The sequence below is a fragment of the Trichosurus vulpecula genome, chromosome 1 (genome assembly GCF_011100635.1).
Source record: "Trichosurus vulpecula isolate mTriVul1 chromosome 1, mTriVul1.pri, whole genome shotgun sequence".
Classification (NCBI taxonomy): domain Eukaryota; kingdom Metazoa; phylum Chordata; class Mammalia; order Diprotodontia; family Phalangeridae; genus Trichosurus; species Trichosurus vulpecula.
In genome coordinates, this window is record NC_050573.1 from 512,247,508 (window position 1) to 512,254,080 (window position 6,573).

Consider the following 6,573-nt stretch of genomic DNA (forward strand, 5'->3'; position numbering starts at 1 on the left):
AAAAATAAAATACAACACCCATTCTTATTTAAACAACAACAACTAGCAAGCATAGAAATAAGTGGAACTTTACTTAAAATGATCAGTATTATCTATTATCTATCTAAAACCAAGAGCAAGCATTATCTGTAATGTGGATAAACTTGAAGCCTTATGTCAGTAAGACCAGGATAGAAACAAGGCTGCCCATTATCAGCACTATTTTTCACTATTATACAAGAAATGCTAGCTATAGCAACAAGACAAGAAAAAGAAACGGAAGGAATAGAAATAGACAATGAGGAAACAAAACTATCACTCTTTTCAGGTGATATGATGGTATACTTAGGGACAGCTAGGTGGTACAGTGGATAGAGTGCAGAGCCTGGAGAAAGGAAGACATTTTCCTGAATTCAAATCTGGCTTCAGAACACTTACTAGCTGTGTGACCCTGGGCACAAAATCACTTAGCCCTGTTTGCCTCAATTTCCTCATCTGTAAAATGAGCTAGAGAAAGAAATAGCAAACTGCCCCAATATCTTTGCCAAGAAAACCCCAGATGGGGTCATGAAGAATTGGACATGGCTAAAATGACTGAACAACAAAATATTAGAGAACCCTAGACAATCAATTAAAAAAAAACTAGTTGAATCCTTCAGCAAAGTTGCAGGATATAAAATAAAACCACATAAGTCATCAGCAGTTCTATACACTACCAACAAAACCCAGCAGGAAGAAATAGAAAGAGAAAATCCATTTAAAATAAAGGCAAACAATATAAAATACTTGGGAGACCACCTGCCAAGACCCAAAGATTATATGAACACAATTACAAAACACTTTTCACACAAATAAAGATACACCTAAACAATTGGAGAAATATTAATTGCTCATAAATAGGCTGAACCAATATAATAAAAATGACAATTCTACCTAAGTTAGTTTACTTATACAGTGCCATACCAATCAAACTACCAAAAGAAGTATTTTATAGAACTAGGAAAAATAATAACAAAATTCATCTGGAAGAACAAAAGGTCAAGAATACCAAGGAAATAAAAAAAAGTGAAAGAAGGTAGCCTAACAGTTCCAGATTTCAAACAATATTACAAAGAATAATCATAAAAAAACTGATACTTGCAAGAAATAGTGGTGGATCAGTGCAATAGACTAGGCACACAATACACAATAATAAATGGTCATAGTAATCTAGTATATGATAAACCCGAAGATCCAAGCTTTGGGAGTATGAACTAAACATTTGACAAAAATTACTTGGAAAACTGGAAAGCAATTTGGCAAAAACTAGGCATAGAACATCTCATACCATATGTCAAAATAATATCAAAATGGATAAATGATTTGAACATAAAAGGTGATATGATAAGTAAGTTAGGGGAGCACTGAAAAACGTACCTTTTAGATCTATGGATAAGGGAAGAGTTAATGACCAATCAAGAGAAAGAGAGGGTTATAGGAAATAAAATGCATCATTCTGATTACATGAAATATATATATATATATATATATGTATATATACATATATATATATATAATTTTACACAAACAAAACCAGTACAGCCAAGACTAGGAGGGCAGCAGGAAACTGGGAGCAAAAACACTTTTATGGCAAGTATCTCTCATAAACTCCTCATTTATCAAATATATGGGGAACTGAGCCAAATTTATAATACAAGTCATTCCCCAGTTGATAAATGGTCAAAGGATATGAATAGAAAGTTTTCAGAAGAAGAAACCAAAGCTATCAACAGTCACATGAAAAAATGCTCTAAATCACTACGGATTAGAGAAATGCAAATTAAAATCATTCTGAGATTCCACCTCACACCTATCAGATTGGCTAACATGACAGAAAAGGCAAATGACAAATGTTGGAGGGGATGTGGAAAAATTGGGACACTAATGCACAATTGGTAGAGTTGTACATGAGTCCAACTATTCTTGAGAATAATTTAGAGCTACGTCCAAAAGGACATCAAATGGTGCCTATCACAGTTTGACCCAGGAATACCAACACAAGGTATGTATCCCAAAGAGATCAAAGGGAAAAGGAGCTATTCATACAAAAGTACTGATATCAGGGTTTGTTTTTTTTTTGTTTTTTTTGTGGTGGCAAAGAATTGGAAATTGAAGGGATGATCATCAATTGGGGAATGGCTGAACAAATTATGGTCTATGATTGTGATGGAATACTATTGTGCTATAAGAAATTATAAGGATGGTTTCAGAAAAACCTGGGAAGACTTATGTGAACTCATGCAAAGTGAACATTGTACACAGCAACAGCAGTATTGTAAGGGTGATTAACTGTGAAAGACTTAGCTATTCTGACCAAGACAATTCCAAAGAGCCTGTGATGAAAAACGTTATCCACTTCCAGAGAGAGAATTGATGAACTGATGAATGCAGATCGAAGCATATTTAATTTTTTTCATACGTTGGCATTTATTATTTAAGTTCAAGAACAGGTTGTGGAAGGGGTCGGGGGTCGGGGGTGGAGAGGGAGGAAGGGAGGAGACAGGGAGACGAGAGTCTATCGTCTGTGTCTGCTCTAGACGGGGTTAATACTGATTTCTGAGCCTTGGTCCAGGGCACGCAACGAAGCACGCGATAAGATGAGGTTCTGGGGGTACAGGTTTAGGAAACCATGGTGGGGTGGGGGTGGCCAGAGTTACACATCCAACCAGAGGTGGGGGCTGGGATTCTCCTTGGATCAGCAGCACCGCTTCTTTTTAGGAATTGAAGCAGAGTGATAAGTTCCATCCCACTTATTTCAGCTCTTATAAAACATTCTTGTAGTTAAAAGTCTTTGTGCTAAAGAATTCTTTCATCGCCTCTCTAACTTCTTGTACTTTGCTTCTAGTTTCTTTGAATATGCATCCAACTTGTAAGCTGACTGCTCAAGAGCTGCTAACTTGCTCCTCAATTAGAGTGATCTGATCTAGATAAGGCTGAAGTGCTGCATATTTCTGGTTTAAATCCTTTAGGTTTCTACTTATGTTTACCGCAATTTCTTTCATTTCTAGATACGTCAGGCTAGTCAGTTTGTTCGTATTTTCCAGAAGTTTATAGTCTTCACTGGTAGCTGTCAGCTCGCCCGTCAGGTATGTGGCCATTTTGGAGAACATGTGCTGGCACAGCCCCGTGATGTCCTCCTCGGCGGGATCCATATGGCCTCCTCCGCCGTCTCCACCACGGCATCGTCTAGGCCGGGGAAGGGAGGAAGGAGAAAGGATGGAGGGAAAGATGGGGATGGGGAAGGAGGGGGAAAAGGAGAGGGAGGGAGGGAAAGGGAGAGGGGCAGGAGTGGAGGGAAGGGAGAAAAGGGGGAAGGGTGAACAGTCTGAGAAGGAGATGTAAGTTGAAGCATATTTTAAACTATGTTTTTATTGTTTTATTTTGCATGCCTTTTCTTTTGCAACATGGCTAATATGGAAATACGTTTTGCATGACTTAACATGTATAATCGATATCAAAGTACTTGCTTCTCAAGGAAGGGGGAGGGGCAGCAAGGAGGGAGAGAATTTGGCACTCAAATTTTTTAAAAGATTATAAAAATTTACACGATTGGGAAACATTTAACAAAATAGAAATAATTTTAAAAATAATGTAATGTCTGTGTTTTATTATTTTTAATATTTTATTTTTCCTAATTACATATAAAGATAATTTCTAAAATTAATTTTTTAAAAATTTGAGTTCTAAATTTTCTCCTTCCCTCCCTCCTTCCCTTTCCCCTCCCTGAAATAGTAAGCAATTTGCTATAGGTTATACATGTGTGATCATACAAATGATATTTCCATATTAGTCATGTTATGAAAGAAAACACAGATCAAAAAAAACTTCACAAAAATAAAGTGAAAAATAAAAGAGTATACTTCGATTTGTATTCAGACTCTATCAGCTCTTTCTCTGAAGGTGGATAGCATTTTTCATCAGAAGTCCTTTGAAATTGTCCTGAATCATTGTGTTGCTGAGAATAGATAAGTCAATATCAATTCCTCCCCCCCTGCCCCCACCCTTGCAGGATTATGCTCAGTTTCAGTAGGTAGGTGATTCTTGGTTGCAATCCTAGCTCCTTTGCCTTCCAGACTATATTCCAAGCCCTCCAGTCTTTTGATGTAGAAGCTACTAAATCCTGTGTAATCCTGACTGTGGCTCCACAATATTTGAATCATTTCTTTCTGGCTGCTTTTGCAGTGTTTTCTCCTTGACTTCAGAACTCTGGAATTTGTCTATAATCCTGTGAGTTTTTATTTTGGTATCTCTTTCAGGAGGTGAGTGGTGGATTCTTCCCATTTCTACTTTATCTTCTGGTTCTTCATTATTAGGACAGTTTTCCTTGATAATTTCTTGAAAGATGATGTTTAGGTCCTTTTTTCGATCATGTCTTTTGGGTAGTCCCATGATTCTCAAATTATCTTTCATGGATCTATTTTTCAGGTCAATTATTTTACAATGAGATATTTCATATTTTCTTCTATTTTTTCATTCTTTTGGTTTTGTTTGTTTCTTGATAACTCATGGAGTCATTAGCTTCCACTTGCCTAATTCTAATTTTTAAGGAATTATTTTCTTCAGTGAGCTTTTGTACCTCCTTTTCCATTTAGCCAATTCTACTTTTTAAATAGTTCTTCTCTTTGTTGATATTTTTTGTACATAATTTTCCTTTTTCTGTGCTTCCTTTACCAAGCTGTTGACTCTTTTTTATGATTCTCTTGCATCACTCTCATTTTTTCCCAATTTTCTCTATATCATTTTTTAATTTTTAAAATCTTTTTTGAGCTCTTCCAGGAGTTCTTTTTGGGCCTGAGACCAATTCACATTTTTCTTTGAGTATTCACATAGATGTTTCCTCTTCTGAGTTTGTGTTTTGATTTTTCCTGTCAACATAATAACTTTCTATGGTCAGGTTCTTTCTTTCTTTTTCTTTCTTCCTTTCTTTCTTTCTTTCTTTCTTTCTCTCTTCCTCTTTCTTTTTTCTTTCACTCATTTTATTTCCTTTTTTTTTTTCAACAGTACTAATACTACATTGAAGCCTCTATTTCATGACTTAACTTTATGTTAAAGTTGGGCTCTGCTTCTGGGGTGAAGGAGGCATTGTCCCAAGCTTCTAAAGATCTAATTACACCTGGGGCCTCATTTCTGGCCTGTGCTGGAGCATGGGGCTTTGCTGCTGGCTTGCTGGGGCATGGCCTGCTGCTGGCTTGGCTGGACACCACCTGCACTGGACTGTGCTCACCTTTTACTCAGTGAGACAGACCTTTTCTGCTGACTTTCTAAGATGTCTCAGGTTGGAAAATTGTTTCACCCTGCCCTTTTGTTGGCTCTGCCACTCAGGAATTCATTTTGAGGTGTTTTTTATAGTTGTTTGGAGCTGAATTTTGGAGGGTTCAGGCAAGTTCCTGCCTTACTCTGCCATCCTGGCTCAGGCCTTTTAAAATTTATTTTGTTAAATATTTCCCAATTACATTTTAATATGGCTAAGGCCTCACTCAGGTGTGTTGGGCAACATGTATTTGACTTCTCCTCTCTTAGAAGAACTTAGAACCTTGCCACCAAGGTGATGGAATCCTACCCCCAGCCCCAATATTCTAACTTCATTATGGGCCCCATTGGATAGCAGGCATGCCCTGATTTGATCATACAATCTGGTTTTAACCACATCACAGGTTCCCAAACTCAGTCATAGGCCTCACTGAACAGCAGGCCCACTGCCCCTAGCTAGCCTCTGCCACCAGTTTCAATTCACATATTTCCCTCAGAAATAGGCATGTCTATGCACTCAACCACAGCCACATCATCCATTTGGCCCAAGACAGGACCATAATACCTAACTATCTCTCTTGATCAAACAGGACCACAATAGCTAGCCAATTAAAGCAACACCACCAGGATGCAAACCAGGATGCTTGAAGTGCCGCACCCCCCCCCCCACCTAGCACCTGTGCAGTAATAGTAAATAACTGACCTAGAGTAAATTAATGACATAGAGGCTTATTATAATATCATTTTATATATATATATGCATATATATATATATATAATATCATATATAAATGCCCCACCTTTGGGTTTTTCTATATACATTGTAGGTAACCACATGGGCAAAGCCACACAGGCTGGGACCCCTCCCCTATTACCTAATCCCTTAACAAGTCCCTCCTGCCTTTTTAATATTAATCATATTCCTATATTCTATGTAAATTTTGATTGTGTAATTAGCATCGTATAGTGTATAAAACTGTCTGGCTTGCCTTACTGAAATCGCTAATTCTTCTAAGGAATTTAGCAACTCACCAGAGCGTGAAACCTCAAAACCATAATAAATCTCTCTAACTGGCTTGGAGCCAGCCCAAGTCTTTGAAATTCTTTTGAGAGGTCCTGCGGCAACACAACCCGACCTCATCAAAAGGGTGTGGTGTGGTATGGTGGCTTCCTGCCACATAGTTTAAGATAATTTTTCTCTAAAAGGGAGGGAAGCTTTCTCCAAGACTTATCCAATTTTCCTTCCTGTATCCCTTCTCTTGTATCCTAAAGTTTATTAAGAAAACTCTCTGCTCTCCACCAAAA

The 6,573-nt window shown here is 37.6% G+C and overlaps 1 pseudogene; it reads right to left on the minus strand.

Moving 5' to 3' along the window:
* Positions 1-2,827: 2,827 nt before the first annotated feature.
* On the minus strand, positions 2,828-3,128 carry LOC118844185 (annotated as a pseudogene).
* Positions 3,129-6,573: the final 3,445 nt, after the last annotated feature.